The sequence below is a fragment of the Camelus ferus genome, chromosome 5 (assembly GCF_009834535.1).
Source record: "Camelus ferus isolate YT-003-E chromosome 5, BCGSAC_Cfer_1.0, whole genome shotgun sequence".
NCBI classification, from domain to species: Eukaryota; Metazoa; Chordata; class Mammalia; order Artiodactyla; family Camelidae; genus Camelus; species Camelus ferus.
The window spans coordinates 45,086,417-45,096,525 of NC_045700.1; positions in this window are offsets into that span (position 1 = coordinate 45,086,417).

The window sequence follows — 10,109 nt, forward strand, 5'->3', positions numbered from 1 at the left end:
CTCCATGAATCACATATGTGACGATGCCTCTTAAACCTGTATCTCCAGCCCACTCATCTCTTTCGAGCTGCAGGGTATTTAAACTGGCCACTACATATCTTCCTTTAGATGTTCCACACACGAGCGTAATTCCTCCTCCTTCTCTCTTTATATATATATATATATATATATATATATATATATATATATATATATATATTTTTTTTTTTTTTTTTAATCTTGAGTAGAAATGTGGCCAGTAATAAGAACAGGGATAGAGATTCAGTTATCCAAACAAGAGATCAGAGTCATTCTTTTTTTCCCTCACTTCTCATTCCCAATACCCCCATCCTTTACATTACCTTAGTCCGCACTGTCTCCTAAAGAGCCCTTCGAATTCATCCATCCATCCATCCATCCTTCTGCCATTTCCTTTGTCATTTCCCACCTAGATTATTACAAGATCTTTCTAACTCCTCTTCCTGCTTTCGGCCCCTTTCAGTTCGGCTGCTGTGGTTATAGTTATAAGACCAAATCAGAATATGTTTTTCCACCTCAAAATTCTTCCACAGGTACTCCTAAGTGACTGGATAAAGTTCAAATTCTCTAGCAGAGCCCATGTGATTCTTCTTTATCTTGTTATCATCTGCCTGTCTTTTCAGTTTTACACGCGGTTACTCCCTCTTGGGAATCCCACACTCCAGCAACACCAAAGTTATTATGGTGGCCAACAGGTAATACACTCCGTTTCACTTCCCTTGCCTTTTTCCAGCTCAGAATTCTCTTCTTTCTACCAGCTTTCTCTGACTCTATTTACCTAGCCCATCATCCAAGATTCAGTGCAAGACTTTCTCTGACTGGGAAACCTTCAGGGACTATATTTTTATATGGTTGCAATCATGGGATACACCCAGTTTTCCATCTTGTTCTATCACCAACATTAAAGCATGAGCAATTTTCTAGTTTTTCAAGGTGTTTTTCATAATTATCATTTAACACGCAGTAAGTTCTCTGTCTTCTCTGCTCCCACAGTAAACTGCATGTAACCTTTATTACATCACTTATCACTTTGTTTTGTAGCCATTCTTTTATGTGTTCACCTCCCCAACTAGGCCCTGAATTACTTGAGGGCAGAGATTTTTGTTGTATTTATTTCTATATTCCCAGCACAGAGTTTGCTGAAGAGTAGAAATCCACTAAGTAAAAGTAAATGAATGACTAAATAGTGGTTGCCTTAGCACAACAGAATAGGCAATTTTTTTTCCTTTTTTCAATTGCCAAAACTTTCTGTGGTTGCTTATGTATTTAGATTTACCATCTTAAAAAAAGGGGGGGGGTATTTAGAATACAATTTTCAGTAATATTATATTACCTTTACCATTTTAAATTATTTTTGATTCATCAAACTTATTACAATTCCCAATTTTGCTTAAGATGTATGTATACAATGAAGACAGATTGACAAGCATTTGTTATCTCCTGTTGTATTTGTAACACACTTCATTGTGCCTAATTAACAGTTAACGCTCGGTCCTTATCTTACTAGTCCTTCTGATAGTATTTGACTCAGCTGATTACTCTGTCCTCCTTGAACCTCTGTCTTTCTTTGACCTCTGGGACACTATCCTGGTTTCCCTCTTACTTTGATAGCTTCTTTTGACCAGTCCTGTTGCTGGACCCTCTGCTTCCTCTTCTTATCCACTAAATATTGGAGGCCACCAAACGTCAATCCATGATCTCCTTGTATTCTCTGTTTCCTACAGTCAGTTATCTCACTCTCTTTGGCCCTGGTTCTCAAGCCTGGCTACACATTAGAATCATCTGAGGAGCTTCTGTAAAGAAATGCCAAATCCAGATCCCTTTTGTATCAGAACCTCTGGGGGCAGAGCCAGGATGTTACAGGTTTTAAAGCACTGTAAGTGATTCTAGTGTGGGACCAGCGTTGAAGATCACGTCAAGTGGGTTTAAATAACATCTCTATGCAGATTAGTTCCAAACATATGTCCTTAGCCCTGACCTCTCTTTGAGCTTCAACCTCAAATATCCAACTGGTTCTCAACAACTTCTCCTGGGCTGTCAAATAACTACCGTCCAAAAATAAACTCTTGACTTTTGCCCCTAGACCTGCTCCTCACCCAGTCTTCCCATCTCTGCAAACAGTCCCATTATTTAGTAGTTGTATTACGTAGTTCAGATAGAAATGAGCACTGGGCAGGAGAGAGGAAGGGGAAAGGAACAATCCAGAGCACAAGGAACCTGAGCTGTCAATCAACCAGAGCACAGGGAACTTGAGTTGTCAATCAATCAATCAATCAATCATTCAATCAATCATGAAACCGGGATATAAAAAAAGGAAAAAGGGAACGGCGCCATTTTTCCTCTCTTGGATTGGCCCGCTCCCAATTCTCAGGAGTGTACAATCTCACTATTTTTTCTTTTTACTTCCCTAATGAAAATCTTGCTTATATCACGCTTTTTGTCTCTCGTCAAAAATCTTTTTTTTGAGTGACTAAGAACCCAGGTAACTCTTATTTTCCTTTTCCCACCAAAGTCCTGGGAATCCACATTTCTCTCACTTCCCACATCCAAACAATTCAGTCCTGATCTTTGTACACTAAATGTATTTTCTGAACTATACCATTTCTCTTCTCCTCCAAGGCTACCGCCCTAGCCTAGGCCAGTATCATCTCTTACAGAGCTGAAGCAATAACCTGGTCGTTGGTCTCCCTGCTTCCACTCCTGCATTCCCACCCTTCATTTTTTTTCCCCTTGTGATGAGAACTTTTAAGATCTACTCCTAGTGACTTTCATATATACCATACAGCAGTGTTAACTAAAGTCATCATGTTGTATATTACATCCCCAATACTTATTTACCTTCTAATCGAGGTCTGTACCTTTTGACTTCTTTTATTCAATTCCCCCACCCCCTACCAATAGTGCATTTTAGGCTCAATGAAATATGGTAGTCAGCACTCAATAAATAACATAATGGGCTGGGGAGACTGAATAAACATAAAAGTAATTAGAATAAATGTTGTACATCTGGGCCAAAAAGGTTATATCCTAGTTAACATATATGTAGAGGAAATGCACCATAAAAACAGGAAATTTTCTTTGGTGGGAGGAGGGCAGAAAACCCTGGGTTGCACCTCAAACACATGCACTGGGAGCCTAGGTGACTTGAGGGTAGAGGGACAGTCACTGGAAAGAGAAGTCACATTTGGAACAGAACTGGTCATCAAAGAAAAAAGTATCAAAGATACTGGACAAAGGTTTGTCCAGAACCTGCCTCTTCTCAACTAAAAAAGTGGTGGCAAGCACAGCATTTTTTTTTTTTAGGCTAAGAGTTGTTGCTAAATAAGGCCCCCAAAAGGATATGGGAGCAACTTCTACCAAGGGTATAGTGCATTCTTTTAAACACAAATAGTTCTGCATTAATAGTACCAATGTTTTATTAGCTAGTATTTTTTAATGCTTGCCATATGCCAGGTGCCCCGTGGAGTGTTTACATGCATTATCTAACTTGATCCTAACAGTAAGCTCTCTGGAACGGGTCCTATTGTTATCCTTGTTTTACAAGTGGGAAAGCCGAGGCTTAGAGGGATTAGGGAGCCTATCCAAAGTCATGCAGGTGTTAAGGGAAGAAACCAGAATTGAAACCCAGGTCTGCCTGAGACCAAAGTCCATGCTCTCAACTGCTCTGGTGACTGCCTTTTATACACTTCCATCCCCAAAGACTATGCTTCTTAATTTCTGGATGGAATGTCACAGAGCTTTCAATTACAGCCTGGAGCTGAGAGGAAGTGTGTTTTTCAGCTCCTCGCCCTTTCCTACTTCCTAACCCTCTTTCTTCTTCCTTGAAGAAGAAATACAAGATAAATAGGTTTGGTTGCAGACATATTTTGTGACAAAAGGGGAAACAAAAACGACAGAACAGGCAACACAACAGTGGAATATAACTCCAAACTTGATGATCAAGGTAACCGACAGAGTTAAACAAAGCATTAGCTGAAATGGATTGAGAATCAGTCAGCTTTATAAGGAAAACTACAGACAAGCTTAAGCTCTTACTTGCCTAAATAGAGTCAAACAAAGCTGCTATAATGTATATTGCTTTTATTCTTTTTGTTAAACATTTATAGACCTATTAAACCAAAGAAATATAAATGTGAGTTAGGTTTTGTACCACTTTTCTGGTTTGGGGTACCGATTTAACTTAACATTATCAAAACAGTCTTAATTTTCAAGTATTATAGCCTTTTACACTGCTGACTATTAAATTTTATATATACTTTTTATTGCATTGGATAATTCAGTGTATTTTCAGTGCCGTAATTTTGAATGACTCTTCCCAAGGTTCTGAGGTAGCTTGCACCTGCTCTGGTTACAGCTTTTTACAGCCTCATCTAATGATGGATTTGAAGACTATTCTCATATTTATTGTTACACCAGAATAGGTCTTATGTTTCATATGAGAAGGTATGGAATCGCAATTACCAACTGTATAGGGACATTGGCAATGCTATTGTGATGACAAGCACAGTTGTAGTAGTGTGACCGATTAGTCATTTCCTTAATAACCTTCATAGTTGTAATGAGTCATCCCTGTCTCTTAGTCTAAATTATAGGGCACACTTTTATTCCCAAATCAAATGAATATACAAGATGACATTTTTTTTTTCTTTCTCGCTCTCAGTTTAAAGACCTAATTTTTCATAATCTGCAGTTAAGAGCATTAGACAGACATGCGTTGGAACCTGACTAAGAGGAAGAAAAGGTTAGAGAAGGTGTGGATTCCTTCACTGCCCCCAACTTGTCCTTTAGGCATCATTCAGAGGCTTAGAAACATGGCCAGGCTCTTTGTTGCTGTGAGACTGACATTTAAGCAGCCAGCCTCTTCCATTCCTTTTATGAAAAAAGGGGAGGAAGAGAGGGAGGAGAGGAGGAAGTAGTTTTTGGTTTGATAATCAAGCAGACAATATTTGCTCTATACATCAATCTCATTATTCACAAATAAGGGATTTTTAAAGGAGCCATTAAAGAACACTCATCTGAGAAGACAGGAGACCACATCTGCTTTCCAGGTCCCAGTGTGTTAGTAGGTGGCATTTGTCATCAGAATTCAGATGCTGAGCTGATAAGAAAGAAAGCTTCAGCACATTATTAGCTGTTTTATCCATATTGTATTCTTTCTTCTGGAATATGGATAACTGATATCACAGATTAGCAACATAGTAGTGCTGCAAACTAAGGAGACCTATTGTTTTCTCCTGATTCCTGGAAACAGAGGGGAACTCTCTGAGCAGAGATTGCAACATGTTTTAACTTGTTGCTTCAGTAGCACACAAGGCTCTTCTACATTGGCTTAAAAATGAGCAACTCTTATTTAGACAAGATTAGAAACCAAATTTTCAGTCATGTAAATTTCTGCAAATGAATCATTTGACATGTTAGAAGGCGTCTATGGGCATGAAAACAACAGTAAGGGGAAGTTATGTTTGACTTCAACATCAAGTTCAAAGTTAGAGAAGATGTCACTCATAAAATAGAAAATTACAGGCCTAACGAAAATATTGAAAAGTTTGGAGATGATTAACTCTGATAATCATGACTGAGGAGTTATTATTTAGATGAAGGTATGGATTCATCTGTAAGAAACCTTGAGCACAAGAAGGTTTCTGTTTGGATTATGAACAAGAACAATAAAGGTCTGCCATTCGTTCTGAACTTTCAACAGAAGCTGGAAGAATTAATGTCTCATTAAGGAAAATAGTAGCTGAAACAAAATATGGTATTTCTTTTAGGAAGGGGAAATAAAACATCAAAGTTGGCAATGTAAAAGTCTAATATCACCAAGACCCCAAAATTGTCAGACTCACAAGTGAAGGCAATGTTGATTTTTCCTTGACTTCCATTCGTAAGGATCATTCCATATGCCTTAGCAGTGAAGCATAAATATAAAGACTCTGAACCATTAGTGAACATCTGAGAAATTCAAAGCAAAAAGCCCTGCCAACACTTGAATCCAAGTGCTCTAATGTCTTACATGTCTCCAGAGCTGCCCCTCCACCATGGTAACATCACCAAGGTTCTAGGTCCTCATCTCTCTCCATTTCCTCCTAATCTGTCAGTGCCTCTGGCTTCCCTTCCTACCTTATCCAGCCAGACCCCACAGTCCATCTCTTCAACCCCACTCTTGCCAAGACAATTAACCTTCCCTTGAAAGTTCATTCACTGAGCCCTATGGATCAATCAACCACTGGCTTCCCCCTCTTATACCTGAACATCTGGAGAAATAAGAATCGCCAGGCTATCAAAAATTAATATTAATAATAAGAGGGTAGAGGGTAAAGCTCAGTGATAGAGTGCATGCTTAGCATGCACAAGGTCCTGGGTTCAATCCCCAGTTCCTCCATTAAAGCAAATAAAACCTAATTACCTCCCTCCTCCCCCCAAAAGGGGGAAATTATTTTAAAAACAAAAACATAAAAGTACTTTCTGAAAAAATATTAGAAATCAGAATAAGCAGGCTATCAAAAATTAATACTAGTGATCATTTCATACTATATAGAAATATTAAATTGCTATGTTATATACCTGGAACTAACACAGTATTGTAGGTTAATTATATTTCAATTAAAAAAATTAATATTAGGGGGAGGGTATAGCTCAAGTGGTATAATTCATGCTTAGCATACACAGGTCCTGGGTTCAATTCCCAGTACCTCCTCTAAAAATAAATAAATAAATAAACTTAATTACCTCTCCCCTAATTAATTAATTAACTAGTTAATGTTAGTCATGGATATCTCCAGGAATACAGGGCTATAGGGAAATTTTACTCTCTGTACTAATAAATGTAGAAGGAATGATGGAATTAGAAAATCACTTTTTGGCAATCAGCACAGTAACAATTCAGGCAAGAGGAATCAGTGGATGCTAATACTAAAGTGTGAAAGTGGAATGAGGAACAGAATTTTCCACAGTCTCAAAACTACTTCCTTCAAATAGCTTTTAATTAAAAAAAAAAAAAGACTAAGTTTTCAGTTAAGACATCTGTCAGTTATAATCTTAAGCAGTTGATCAAATTAATGCCACCAGAAATGGGACAAATTGACATTATAGACTATTGGTTGGGATTCAGTAAGAGGAATCCAGCTTCACTTCTATGATGTTCCAGGATGATCTGGGTCTAATCATAAGGAAACTTTAAATAAACCTAAACTGAGAGACATTCTACAAAATTATTGGCCTGTAGTCTTTAAAAATGTCAAGGTCATGGAAGTCAAAGTAGGGCCAAAGAACTGTTTTGGGGTGAAGGAGACCAATAAAATGTAAAACTGAGTATAGCACCATAATATGTATTTTTGCAACATCATTGTGCAATTAACTCAATACTGACACCATCTCTCTGGAGACAGCATCAGATCCCACAGGTTAAGGACCCAGTCCAACAAGACTGCCTCCCCCACTTGAGATGACAATCACAAATCTAGGTTCATACTTGTACTTCTGGGTATAAATCAGAAGTTTCCACAACTCTCTCCTCAGGTTCAATTAATTTGCTAGAGCAGCTCATAGAACTCAGAGAAACATTTCCTTATATATATCAGTTTGTTATAAAAGGGTGTAACTCAGTAACAGCCAGATGCAAGAGATGCATAGGGCAAGTTATGTGGTAAGAGGTGTAGAGCCTCCACACTCTCTGGGTGTGCCACTGTTCCCACATCTCCACGTGTTCACCAACCAAACTCCGTCCTTCTCTGAGTTTTCATGAACTGAAATTTCCAACCTTCTATCACATGGTTGGTTCCCCTGGCAACCATGTCCCACCCTTCTGGGCTTATCAACTCACTTCAGAAACTCAGGTATGATTGAAAGAGGTTTGTTCTGAATATCAAGACACATTTTTCGCTTAGAAAATTCCAAGACTTTTAGGACCTTTGTGCCAAAAAATGGGATGAAGACCAAATAGACATTTCTAATTATAAACCACAATATCACAAACACGTAAACCTGGAGTGACTCCTTTTGCTATAAAGAACATTATTGAGACAATTGCCAAACTTGAATAGGGCTTCTGGACAAAGGATATAGGGAGTTCTTTACACAATCCTTGCCACTTTCTGTAAATTTGAAATTGATTCAAATATGCTATTTCAAAATAAAAAGTAAAAAACAAAACCCTGCTTTTCCATTTTTAAAATAATGAATCATTGATACATACACACACAAAAATAAGTATAATGTACATGTAAGTTATGACATTTACAAATAAAAATGAACTCCTGTGAATTTACCACTCAATTTGAGAAGTTAGATATTTATCAATAGCTTTAAAGTTTCCAGTGTGCTCCTCTCCACCTCACCTCTGGCCCACAAGGAAACACTATCCTAAATGTTTTATCATTCCCTTGCTTTTCTTTAAAGATTTACCACATACAGAAAATCTTAAATAATATTTTCAAATAACTAAAGATGTTTAGCTCTTCCCCCTTCTTTATTTATTGGTTACTTTGATTTCTCCTTTAAATCATCTTTTTTATCATTTGCCCATTTTTCTATCTGGTTGGGTTTTTTCCTTATTGGTTTGTAAATAATTTTTATATATGACAGATATTATCTTTGTCTGTTACGTACATGGCAAACATTTTTTCCTAGTCTAATGCTTGTCGTTTAACTTTGTAACTTTTTGTGGTGTTTTTCATTTTACAGATGTTTTGAATATTGGATCAAGTATGTTGATAGTTTTATTTATGACCTCCAGATTTCTTATCCTATCCAGGAAGGTTTTCCTTATTTAAAGATATCCTCCTATGGTTTCTTCTAATACTTTGGTAGCTTTGCTTGTTTTTATGTTTAGATCTTTAATTCATAAGTACCTTATTCTTTGTTTATGGTATGAGGTAGAGATTTATATTTATATTGACATTTTTCCACTTGGGATAGGCAGAATAATGGCCCATAAGAGATGTCTATACCCTATACTCCAGAACCTGTAAATGTTACCTACATGGCAAAAGAGATTTTGCAGATGTGATCAAGGTTACGGAATTTGAAATGAGGAGATTATCCTGGATTATCTGGGTGAATCCAATCTAATTGTGTGACTCCTTGAAATTGGAGAAGCTGGGGGAGGGTATAGCTTGGTGGTAGAGTGCGTGCCTAGCATGCACGTGGTCCTGGGTTCAATCTGCAGCGCCTCCACTAAAATAAATAAATAACTGAATTACCTCCCTCCCAACAAAAAATAAAGTTGGAGGACCTTTCCTGGCTGTGGTCAGAGGGGAATATGGAAGAATGATTAGAGAAAGGCATTGTTTCTGGCTTTGGAGATGGAAGGGAGGCCAAGAACGAAGGAATGAGGATGACTTCTAGAAATGGAAAAGGCAAGGAAATAAATTCTCACCTACAGCCTCCAGGAAGGAATGCGGTCTTGCTGACACCTTGATTTTAGCCTACTGAGTCCCACGTCAGACTTCTGGCCTACAGAACTGTAAGATAATGAATTTGTATTGTTTAAGCCACCAGGTTTTTGGTAATTTGTTAATTGGAAAATTAATATACCCCTCTAACCAACACCTTTTTATTAAATATTCCATCCTGATCCTACTAAATTAAAATGCCATATTTATACAACTCCCGTGTACATGCAGGTTTCTGAACTCTTTATTCCAATCCATCAATCAGAATGGATCTCTTTTCCTGATCCATAACTATATTGTTTAATTCCTGTTACTGTATAATTTTTTAATGTCTTAAATCCATTTTGTCCTTTTAATCTCCATTCCTACCTCTTTATTTAAGACCTTGTCATTTCTCTCCTCTTTCCTAGCATCTTAACCCCTCTCTGTCTCCGGTTTCACCTTCCTCCAGTTCATTTTCCTCTCCATTGCTAGAATGACTTGAAATGCAAGTATCATCAGACTTCTACCCTTTAAGTCCTTCATGGTCATCCTTTGCCTTCAATTCAAAGTCCAAATTCCTTAATGTGGTACATAAAAGTATTAGGATAAATGATGCTGCCTATATCACCAGTATCATCTCCTGCCCCTTCCCAACAGATATCAAAGAATTTGAAGCTTGAAGAGTGACCACACTTTCAATCCTTTGTATCTTGGACATGT